Here is a 12500-nt window from a genome sequence, read left to right as displayed (position 1 = left end):
TCTGTTTGGAACCTTTGGTCTGTTTGGAACCTTTGGTCTGTTTGGAACCTTTGGTCTGTTTGGAACCTTTGGTCTGTTTGGAACCTTTGGTCTGTTTGGAACCAGAGGCAGATGCTTACACCATCCCCGTCCACAACGACCTCGCCAAACCTACTTGAAGGTAACAGCGCTCACTGTTTCCACGTCATCTCTCGACATCGTCAGACATGGATGGATGTTGAATACTGACTTGTATCACAGGTGACCTGCCTGGGCACACAGCTCGCACCCGTTGTCTGTGAACTCTTTGTTGTAGAAACAATAAAAAAGCCCTTATTTCTGTAAAAAAGAAAATATGATGGGTCTGGAGAAATGTAACATTCTCATATTCATAGACAGAGCTACGAATGCAAGGGCTGACCATCCATGACATCAAAATGATAGTTTTAACCCATGTTTTGAGGCTGTACAGTAATTGTTTACATTTACTTTGTTTACAAATATTGGAGTAAAACAAGCTTATATTTTGGGTTCTCATGGAGTTTGACAGTTGAACTAAGGTCATGAGGCATTTATAAGTTATATTCTTCAAGAATCAATGGGAACATATCATTCATATATAAGTCCAACAATGGATGTAGCAACTGCTGATTTCCCCTTTAAAGAACCTGTGTGATGTGTTCGTTTATTTACATTTCATGTCCTCGTGGGAAACATCCCAGTTGGAACAATTCTTCAACCAATGACATTTTAGCTAGCTATATGAGCTAGCTAAAGTTTCTAATAATAAAGTTAGCTAGGTTGCAAACATGGACAATATAGTCAAACTAGCTACATATCAACAATACTACATATCAAGTGTGTTGATATGTAACATTGTAATTTTCTCCGACTTGTAATTACAACTTGGAGGGCCGCTCAAGTGAAACTTCCCAGTCCAAGTCTCGTATTTCTGATAACTCAGACACCACATGAACACACTATTTGTCCCGAGGACTTCACCTCCTGTTTAAAAGGTGGTGTAGTGTTGGCTACTGGATTTTTGTATTGATGGTTAAATCAGCCACGTGATTCTGAGGTAAAAGGATGTGTGTTGTCATACCGTATACCCCGGTATATGGTATAAACGTTATATCGCCCAAGCCTAGTGGATACCACCTAAAGGAGGACTGAGAGAGAATAGGATGTTTACATAAAAAAAATATCTATATATATTAAGGTGTTTTCTGACTTCATTGAACAGATCGAGAAGATGGCAGTGGGAAAGGTAGAGGTTGTGTCAGATGGGGGTAGGATTGGATTCTAACCTATGCCGGATTCTAACCAATGCCGGATTCTAACCAATGCCGGATTCTAACCAATGCCGGATTCTAACCTATGCCGGATTCTAACCTATGCCGGATTCTAACCTATGCCGGATTCTAACCTATGCCGGATTCTAACCTATGCCGGATTCTAACCTATGCCGGATTCTAACCTATGCCGGATTCTAACCTATGCCGGATTCTAACCTATGCCAGATTCTAACCTATGCTGACACTGTAGACGTGTGTGCCAGAGGCTGCGTCATTACTGCTAGACCAGCCAGGCCACAACGGTGTTTACACATTTCACCTTTCCCCCAGCATAGACTGTTCATTATCCAGGAAGTTCATTTGGTACAACTGGCAAAGGGTCTGCAAAGCATCTTTGTGTCCCACCAACAGTCACCCTGAAACACCAGCCTCCAGGGGGTGGAGAAGACCTTGAACAGGGGCACACTGGGGAACCTGCCATTCTCCCTGTAGTTGTTGTCCAGGCGGGACAGCATGGCCAGGTGGGCAAAACGGTACGCTGCTGTAGCAATACGTGTTGGCAATGCTGGGATCAATCTTCTTATCATAGCCAGGGTAACGGCCATGGCTTCTCGGCCAACGACGTGAGGAATGTAGTCCCTGGACACAAACACCTAGGAGGGAGAGAGAGGAAGAGAGTGCTTGTAGATTCATTTGTAGGTGTGTATGTGACAGCACAGCTGTGTCAATGTAAGAATATTAAAGAATATGTTTATGTGTAAGAAGGAGAAGCAGAGTGTGTGTTAGAGACTATGCACTGGACGTGTAGCGGAGAGAAGGAAGTGATGTGTGTTTTAGTTTATTCTGCGGGCCTCCTGGTGCGGGCCTCCTGGTGCGGGCCTCCTGGTGCGGGCCTCCTGGTACAGTGTCTCAGCCTCCCAATATGGTTGATACCTCTCAGGGCCAGACAGTTGTGCTCACTCATGAACATTGTTTGAATGGATGTCAAGGTTATTTTCTCATCTCCCCGAACATCACCTGGCAGACAACAGATTTACAGGTGAGGCCAAATAGTGATTGGGACAACTATTGTACATGAAAGTTAGTTACTCTAGTCAAAGTTTGCTCTTTTTTTGTCATCATTCTTTTCCGTAGACTTTAACTTAATTTGGTCGACTCTTCAGACAAACGGATTTAAAAGGCTGACCTGCAAACAAGCAGCTTATGTCCTCCACATTGGTGGTGTTGGTGATTCTCTTCCTTCTAGTTACAGTATGTAGTTCCTTCTAGTTACAGTATGTAGTTCCTTCTAGTTACAGTGGGGTGTCTGACAGTATGTAGTTCCTTCTAGTTACAGTGGGGTGTCTGACAGTATGTAGTTCCTTCTAGTTACAGTGGGGTGTCTGACAGTATGTAGTTCCTTCTAGTTACAGTGGGGTGTCTGACAGTCTGTAGTTCCTTCTAGTTACAGTGGGGTGTCTGACAGTATGTAGTTCCTTCTAGTTACAGTGGGGTGTCTGACAGTATGTAGTTCCTTCTAGTTACAGTGGGGTGTCTGACAGTATGTAGTTCCTTCTAGTTACAGTGGGGTGTCTGACAGTATGTAGTTCCTTCTAGTTACAGTGGGGTGTCTGGTAGTATGTAGTTCCTTCTAGTTACAGTGGGGTGTCTGGTAGTATGTAGTTCCTTCTAGTTACAGTGGGGTGTCTGACAGTATGTAGTTCCTTCTAGTTACAGTGGGGTGTCTGACAGTATGTAGTTCCTTCTAGTTACAGTGGGGTGTCTGGTAGTATGTAGTTCCTTCTAGTTACAGTGGGGTGTCTGGTAGTATGTAGTTCCTTCTAGTTACAGTGGGGTGTCTGACAGTATGTAGTTCCTTCTAGTTACAGTGGGGTGTCTGACAGTATGTAGTTCCTTCTAGTTACAGTGGGGTGTCTGGTAGTATGTAGTTCCTTCTAGTTACAGTGGGGTGTCTGACAGTATGTAGTTCCTTCTAGTTACAGTGGGGTGTCTGACAGTATGTAGTTCCTTCTAGTTACAGTGGGGTGTCTGACAGTATGTAGTTCCTTCTAGTTACAGTGGGGTGTCTGACAGTATGTAGTTCCTTCTAGTTACAGTGGGGTGTCTGACAGTATGTAGTTCCTTCTAGTTACAGTGGGGTGTCTGACAGTATGTAGTTCCTTCTAGTTACAGTGGGGTGTCTGACAGTATGTAGTTCCTTCTAGTTACAGTGGGGTGTCTGACAGTATGTAGTTCCTTCTAGTTACAGTGGGGTGTCTGACAGTATGTAGTTCCTTCTAGTTACAGTGGGGTGTCTGACAGTATGTAGTTCCTTCTAGTTACAGTGGGGTGTCTGACAGTATGTAGTTCCTTCTAGTTACAGTGGGGTGTCTGACAGTATGTAGTTCCTTCTAGTTACAGTGGGGTGTCTGACAGTATGTAGTTCCTTCTAGTTACAGTGGGGTGTCTGACAGTATGTAGTTCCTTCTAGTTACAGTGGGGTGTCTGACAGTATGTAGTTCCTTCTAGTTACAGTGGGGTGTCTGACAGTATGTAGTTCCTTCTAGTTACAGTGGGGTGTCTGACAGTATGTAGTTCCTTCTAGTTACAGTGGGGTGTCTGACAGTCTGTAGTTCCTTCTAGTTACAGTGGGGTGTCTGACAGTATGTAGTTCCTTCTAGTTACAGTGGGGTGTCTGACAGTATGTAGTTCCTTCTAGTTACAGTGGGGTGTCTGACAGTATGTAGTTCCTTCTAGTTACAGTGGGGTGTCTGACAGTATGTAGTTCCTTCTAGTTACAGTGGGGTGTCTGACAGTATGTAGTTCCTTCTAGTTACAGTGGGGTGTCTGACAGTATGTAGTTCCTTCTAGTTACAGTGGGGTGTCTGACAGTATGTAGTTCCTTCTAGTTACAGTGGGGTGTCTGACAGTATGTAGTTCCTTCTAGTTACAGTGGGGTGTCTGACAGTATGTAGTTCCTTCTAGTTACAGTGGGGTGTCTGACAGTATGTAGTTCCTTCTAGTTACAGTGGGGTGTCTGACAGTATGTAGTTCCTTCTAGTTACAGTGGGGTGTCTGACAGTATGTAGTTCCTTCTAGTTACAGTGGGGTGTCTGACAGTATGTAGTTCCTTCTAGTTACAGTGGGGTGTCTGACAGTATGTCGTTCCTTCTAGTTACAGTGGGGTGTCTGACAGTATGTCGTTCCTTCTAGTTACAGTGGGGTGTCTGACAGTATGTCGTTCCTTCTAGTTACAGTGGGGTGTCTGACAGTATGTCGTTCCTTCTAGTTACAGTGGGGTGTCTGACAGTATGTCGTTCCTTCTAGTTACAGTGGGGTGTCTGACAGTATGTCGTTCCTTCTAGTTACAGTGGGGTGTCTGACAGTATGTCGTTCCTTCTAGTTACAGTGGGGTGTCTGACAGTATGTCGTTCCTTCTAGTTACAGTGGGGTGTCTGACAGTATGTCGTTCCTTCTAGTTACAGTGGGGTGTCTGACAGTATGTCGTTCCTTCTAGTTACAGTGGGGTGTCTGACAGTATGTCGTTCCTTCTAGTTACAGTGGGGTGTCTGACAGTATGTAGTTCCTTCTAGTTACAGTGGGGTGTCTGACAGTATGTAGTTCCTTCTAGTTACAGTGGGGTGTCTGACAGTATGTAGTTCCTTCTAGTTACAGTGGGGTGTCTGACAGTATGTAGTTCCTTCTAGTTACAGTGGGGTGTCTGACAGTCTGTAGTTCCTTCTAGTTACAGTGGGGTGTCTGACAGTCTGTAGTTCCTTCTAGTTACAGTGGGGTGTCTGACAGTCTGTAGTTCCTTCTAGTTACAGTGGGGTGTCTGACAGTCTGTAGTTCCTTCTAGTTACAGTGGGGTGTCTGACAGTATGTAGTTCCTTCTAGTTACAGTGGGGTGTCTGACAGTATGTAGTTCCTTCTAGTTACAGTGGGGTGTCTGACAGTATGTAGTTCCTTCTAGTTACAGTGGGGTGTCTGACAGTATGTAGTTCCTTCTAGTTACAGTGGGGTGTCTGACAGTATGTAGTTCCTTCTAGTTACAGTGGGGTGTCTGACAGTATGTAGTTCCTTCTAGTTACAGTGGGGTGTCTGACAGTATGTCGTTCCTTCTAGTTACAGTGGGGTGTCTGACAGTATGTCGTTCCTTCTAGTTACAGTGGGGTGTCTGACAGTATGTCGTTCCTTCTAGTTACAGTGGGGTGTCTGATAGTATGTAGTTCCTTCTAGTTACAGTGGGGTGTCTGATAGTATGTAGTTCGTTTTAGTTACAGTGGGGTGTCAAACAGTCTGTAGTTCCTTCTTCCTCAGGTGGGGTGTCTGATGGTATGTAGTTCCTTCTAGTTACAGTGGGGTGTCTGATGGTATGTAGTTCCTTCTAGTTACAGTGGGGTGTCTGACAGTATGTAGTTCCTTCTAGTTACAGTGGGGTGTCTGACAGTCTGTAGTTCCTTCTTCCTCAGGTGGGGTGTCTGACAGTATGTAGTTCCTTCTAGTTACAGTGGGGTGTCTGACAGTATGTAGTTCCTTCTTTCCACAAGTCTCCACTTGCCTTGTTTGACCAAATCAATCACTGACTGTTAATACTATTTATTCTAGGAATTTTGAGTCAATCCAGAAATGTTTTATTTAATTGACCATTAATAAAAAAGACTTTTCCCCCACCTGGCTTTTCTTACTCTATATTCTCACCATCTGTTTCCTGCTAGAACCCTTTTGCAGTAGCATGAGTTATATGATTGTGATAATTATGTCTACATGGTCGATGGCAGGCCTGGGCAATTATTTTCCATGGAGGGCCACATTAGCATATATTTTTGCCACCGCGGGCCAGAATCATATTACAGGATTATACATCATGTGTATGACTGTGTTGACAGATATATCTACTGTAAAAATTATGTCCAGATATGCTACTTATTTTACTTTTTTAACATGCACAGAAATAAACCACATTCATGTTCTCCTTTTGGTAGGTATTTTCATTATTAAACATGCATTGAACTACACGGAGGGAAAAGTACACTGTGCATTGACTAGAGCTGTGAAGTCAGGTATAGTTTGACGTCGCTATGCACTGGATTTCTGAGAGGTGAGAGTCAGTAAGAGATGATCTGTGTCTTGACTTGTTGTATTTCATCACTGAAAATGTCTGTTCACATACAAAGGTTGACCCAAACAGCCTTTGCCCTGGCCTGGTCTATGGTGTGGGCTAACAAGAATAAACATATGATTATATTTTGACCTGTGTTCTCAGAGCTTCTCGGTTTTCAAATAAAATGTTATTTGTCACATGCTTTGTAAACAACATGTGTAGACTAACAGTGACATGTTTACTTACTTACTTCCCAACAATGCAGAGAGAAAAGAGAAAAACAATTATAATAACACAATAAATAAATACACAATGAGTAACAATAACTTGGCTATATACACGGGGTACCAGTACTGAGTCAATGATAACTTGGCTATATACACGGGGTACCAGTACTGAGTCAATGATAACTTGGCTATATACACGGGGTACCAGTACTGAGTCAATGATAACTTGGCTATATACACGGGGTACCAGTACTGAGTCAATGATAACTTGGCTATATACACGGGGTACCAGTACTGAGTCAATGATAACTTGGCTATATACACGGGTACCAGTACTGAGTCAATGATAACTTGGCTATATACACGGGGTACCAGTACTGAGTCAATGATAACTTGGCTATATACACGGGGTACCAGTACTGAGTCAATGATAACTTGGCTATATACACGGGGTACCAGTACTGAGTCAATGATAACTTGGCTATATACACGGGGTACCAGTACTGAGTCAATGATAACTTGGCTATATACACGGGGTACCAGTACTGAGTCAATGATAACTTGGCTATATACACAGGGTAACAGTACCGAGTCAATTATAACTTGGCTATATACACGGGGTACTAGTACAGAGTCGATGTGCAGGGGTTCGAGGTAGTTGAGGTAGATAGAGTTGAAGTCGGAAGTTTACATACACCTTAGCCAAATACATTTAAACTCAGTTTAAAAAAAATCCCTGTCTTAGGTCAGTTAGGATCACCACTTTATTTTAAGAATGTGAAATGTCAGAATAATAGTAGAGAGAATTATTTATTTCAGCTTTTATTTTTTTCATTACATTCCCAGTGGGTCAGAAGTTTACATACGCTCAATTAGTATTTGGTAGTATTGCCTTTAAATTGTTTAACTTGGGTCAAATGTTTCGGGTGGCCTTACCATAATAAGTTGGGTGAATGTTTGCCCATTTCTCCTGACAGAGCTGGTGTAACTGAGTCAGGTTTGTAGGCCTCCTTGCTTGCACACACTTTTTCAATTCTGCCCACAAATGTTCTATAGGATTGAGGTCAGGGTTTTGTGATGGCCACTCCAATAACTTGACTTTGTTGTCCTTAAGCCATTTTGCCACAACTTTGGAAGTATGCTTGGGGTCATTGTCCATTTGGAAGACCCATTTGCAACCAAGCTTTAACTTCCTGACTGATGTCTTGAGATGTTGCTTCAATATATCCACATAATTTTCCTCCCTCATGATGTCATCTATTTTGTGAAGTGCACCAGTCCCTCCTGCAGAAAAGCACCCCCACAACATGATGCTGCCACCCCGTTGGGATGGTGTTCTTCGGGCTTGCAAGGCTCCCCCTTTTTCCTCCAAACATAATGATGGTCATTATGGCAAAACAGTTAGATTTTTGTTCCATCAGACCAGAGGACATTTCTCCAAAAAGTACGATCTTTGTCCCCATATGCAGTTGCAAACCGTAATCTGGCTTTTTATGGCGGTTTTGGAGCAGTGGCTTCTTCCTTGCTGAGCTTCCTTTCAGGTTATGTCGATATAGGACTAGTTTTACTGTGGACATAGATACTTTAGTACCTGTTTCCTAAAGTTCATCCTTGGGAAATTGCTCCCAAGGATGAACCAGACTAGTGGAGGTCTACAATTTTTTTCTGAGGTCTTGGCTGATTTCTTTTTATTTTCCCATGATGTCAAGCAAAGAGGCACTGAGTTTGAAGGTAGACCTTGAAATACCTGGAGGTGTACCTGTACACCTCCAATTGACTCAAATGATGTCAATTAGCCAAACAGAAGCTTCTAAAGCCATGACATTTTCTGGATTTTCCCAAGCTGTTTAAAGGCACAGTCAACTTAGTGTATGTAAACTTCTGACCCACTGGAATTGTGATATAGTGAATTATAAGTGAAATAATCTGTCTGTAAACAATTATTGGAAAAATTACTTGTCATGCACAAAGTAGATGTCCTAACCGACTTGCCAAAACTGTAGTTTGTTAACAAGAAGTTTAGGTAGGGATAAAGTGACTAGGCAACAGGATAGATAATAAAGAGCAGCGTATGTGATGAGTGAAAAGACCCCAAAAGGGTCAGTCCAGATTTGGTTAAATATTTGTATGGCTTTAGGGGTGGAAGCTGTTCAGGGTCCTGATGGTTCCAGACTTGGTATCTCAGTGATGTACTGGGCCATACGCACTGCCCTCTGTAGTCCTTTGCTGTCGGATGTCAAGCAGTTGCCATACCAAGCGGTGATGCAGCCAGTCAAGATACTCTCAAGGGTGCAGCTGTAGAACTTTTTGAGGATCTGAGGGCCCATGCCAAATCTTGGTACACTTAAAACCAGAACAATTTATAAATAGTTCACCACGCTTGTTTGCTTTGAATTTCTTCTGTGTAATGTCTTCATGAACAGACTCTAGAATTTTAAAGTGTTATTCACCTGTCCCCATGGGATAACCAGTTGTTGAACCCTTTTTGGTTCCAGGCACAACCCTTTTGGTTTCCATGTAGAACCCTTTTCACAGAGCGTTCTACCTGGAACCCAAAAGGGTTCTTTAAATGGTTATCCTATGGGGACACCCAAAATACCCTTTTGGGAACGCTTTTTCTAAGAGTGCAGTTATACAATATTCTAATTATTTAGGGAACGTCATGCAACAGACTTGTGCATTGTGATTGAAATGTGTGCTTTAGGGTTATATCGTCTCAAGACTATTCATCTTTACTTTTGTAAAAGTCAAGTAACTGAATTTTCTTTCGTGCAACGCAACCATGTTCTTTTGTTTTGTTCTTTGTGGCAAGACAAAAGGAAATGATGGTGTGTGTTCCATGGTTAATTGTCAGTCAGGGGGATCAGCATTCAGACTCATCTCTAACAATGATACTGCAGTATTTCCGGTTTCTGAACACTTGGACCAAAATAGAGTCTTGTTTTTGCAGGCTGATATCTAAGACGAGGATTGCAGGGTCGTTCCACGAGTACCTTTTGCATCACTTTGACACTGTTGATTTAAATTGTGCACCAATATTGAATTTTCAAAGCCTGTTATGTTATATGATCTTGTCCTGAGAGAACAGAAGTGGTGTTGTTGGTGAGTTTGGTTCAACCTAGGTGTGATGAAGATGTGCTTCTCCTCTCCTATTTCTATTGACTTTCATCCCAAGACAAACACATCTAGTCTATTTGCAGTTTCCATTACCACGTGTTGCTGGGGTGAGTCGGTTGTGTTATTATCATCAAGGTAATGTTGAAGTGTTGGATATGTTTACTTTATTGAACTGAATCTTAATTAGGGTTGGATCAAAACACTATTGCTTCACTGCTCTCAAACTCAACTCTGGACCTCTAAGACTGTTCCACTGCATTGTTTCACTGTTCCCCTGTAATCAGGGACTGATTTAGACCTGGGACACCAGGTGTGTGCAATTAGTTATTAGGTAGAACAGAAAACCAGCAGGCTCCAGACCTCATAGGGTCAGAGTTGAGTACCCCTGATCTACAGTATATAGCTCTGAATGATCTGTTATCCTTCACAAACTGTTGAAGTCCCTGTATAACATATACCCTCTTTTAGAAAAAAATGAAATGCTGCCTTGCTCTGTGTTTACATTGGACTACCATCTGTTCAATGAGTCTTTACCTACAATGACGCAGACCTAACTGGCATCAATGCACGATTTCCGCCAAAGTCATCAGATGCTTTTTTTAGGAGTTCAAATTCATCTCTCTCATAGGTAGAGAAACCTGTTGTTTGGAGACATGGAGACAAGGCAGGGTACTGGGTTAATGGGGACGAGGCAGGGTACTGGGTTAATGGGGACGAGGCAGGGTACTGGGTTAATGGGGACGAGGCAGGGTACTGGGTTAATGGGGACGAGGCAGGGTACTGGGTTAATGGGGACGAGGCAGGGTACTGGGTTAATGGGGACGAGGCAGGGTACTGGGTTAATGGGGACGAGGCAGGGTACCAAGGACGTGGAGACAAGGCAGGGTACCAAGGACGTGGAGACAAGGCAGGGTACCAAGGACGTGGAGACGAGGCAGGATACTGAGTTAATGGGGATGAGGCAGGGTACCGGGGACATGCAGACGAGGTAGGGTACCAAGGACATGAGATGAGGCAGGATACTGAGTTAATGGGGATGAGGCAGGGTACCGGGGACATGCAGACGAGGTAGGGTACCAAGGACATGAGATGAGGCAGGATACTGAGTTAATGGGGATGAGGCAGGGTACTGGGGACATCTCATGTGATGTGACTCCCAAATAAGTCAACATGTGACTTTGTCAGAATGTGCATAACGTAGATACAGAGCTTTGAGTATTTTTTGATTTATTGAAGAGTATTTAGTTCCTGTTTCTAGTTTTTTAAGAATCAAATCAGAGTGTATAAAACTTGTAGTGTCTTGAATCTGTAGGAAATATCTCCACTAAGCAGCGTTGGCTAAAGGACCTCTGTCAACAGTGTTTGGGTCTTTGAGTGTGCTTGCCGTCCTGCCTGCGTACGTGCACTCGTCCATACGACCTTCACAAGGGCTGAGGGAGTAACTGGGGAGCTGGCCCTGACTGCAGCCAATCGATCGCTAGCCCTCACCACCCCTCTTCCGCTCAGCAGTCTCTCTCCAAACACACACCACACTCCCCACCGCCTCATTGCCCAAATAGACTCACATATGAATGACAGGGCCAATTTCTCTCTCCTTCCACTCCCCTCTAATTCATAACCATTGATTTACACCTGGTGGTCTGAATGCTCTTTACACACACACACACACACACACACACACACACACACACACACACACACACACACAGCTCACAGACTTGGTGTCTCAGCACATGGATTGAAACTCTGAAGGGACTTTCTGAAGGGCTGTAGAAGGTCTTCAGATGTGTAGCACAGTGTCCCAAACCTCTCCTTGAGTTCTCCCTGCTGTTCCTCCTATTTGATGTATTCCAGTCCAATCTCACCTCATTCAACTGATCAACGTCTCATCAATCCCTTCATTAGTTGAATTAAGTGTGCTAGTTCTGGATTCCATCAACTCATTGTGTCTGGTTCTCTTTGGGTCTCCTTCATCCTAGTTCTCCCTGGTTCTCTTTAGTTCTCCTTCGTCCTAGTTCTCCCTGGTTCTCTTTAGTTCTCCTTCGTCCTAGTTCTTCCTGGTTCTCTCTAGTTCTCCTTCGTCCTAGTTCTCCCTGGTTCTCTTTAGTTCTCCCTGGTTCTCTTTGGGTCTCCTTCGTCCTAGTTCTCCCTGGTTCTCTTTAGTTCTCCTTCGTCCTAGTTCTTCCTGGTTCTCTCTAGTTCTCCTTCGTCCTAGTTCTCCCTGGTTCTCTTTAGTTCTCCCTGGTTCTCTTTGGGTCTCCTTCGTCCTAGTTCTCCCTGGTTCTCTTTAGTTCTCCTTCGTCCTAGTTCTCCCTGGTTCTCTTTAGTTCTCCTTCGTCCTAGTTCTCCCTGGTTCTCTTTAGTTCTCCTTCGTCCTAGTTCTTCCTGGTTCTCTCTAGTTCTCCTTCGTCCTAGTTCTCCCTGGTTCTCTTTCAGTTCTCCCTGGTTCTCTTTGGGTCTCCTTCGTCCTAGTTCTCCCTGGTTCTCTTTAGTTCTCCCTTCGTCCTAGTTCTCCCTGGTTCTCTTTAGTTCTCCTTCGTCCCTAGTTCTCCCTGGTTCTCTTTGGGTCTCCTTCGTCCCTAGTTCTCCCTGGTTCTCTTTGGGTCTCCCTTCGTCCCTAGTTCTCCCTGGTTCTCTTTAGTTCTCCTTCGTCCTAGTTCTCCCTGGTTCTCTTTAGTTCTCCTTCGTCCCTAGTTCTCCCTGGTTCTCTCTAGTTCTCCTTCGTCCTAGTTCTCCCTGGTTCTCTTTGGTTCTCCTTCATCCTAGTTCTCCCCTGGTTCTCTTTGGGTCTCCTTCGTC

This window comes from Salmo salar, unplaced genomic scaffold (assembly GCF_905237065.1).
Source record: "Salmo salar unplaced genomic scaffold, Ssal_v3.1, whole genome shotgun sequence".
Taxonomy (NCBI): domain Eukaryota; kingdom Metazoa; phylum Chordata; class Actinopteri; order Salmoniformes; family Salmonidae; genus Salmo; species Salmo salar.
Note: the sequence above shows the minus strand (reverse complement) of the source record.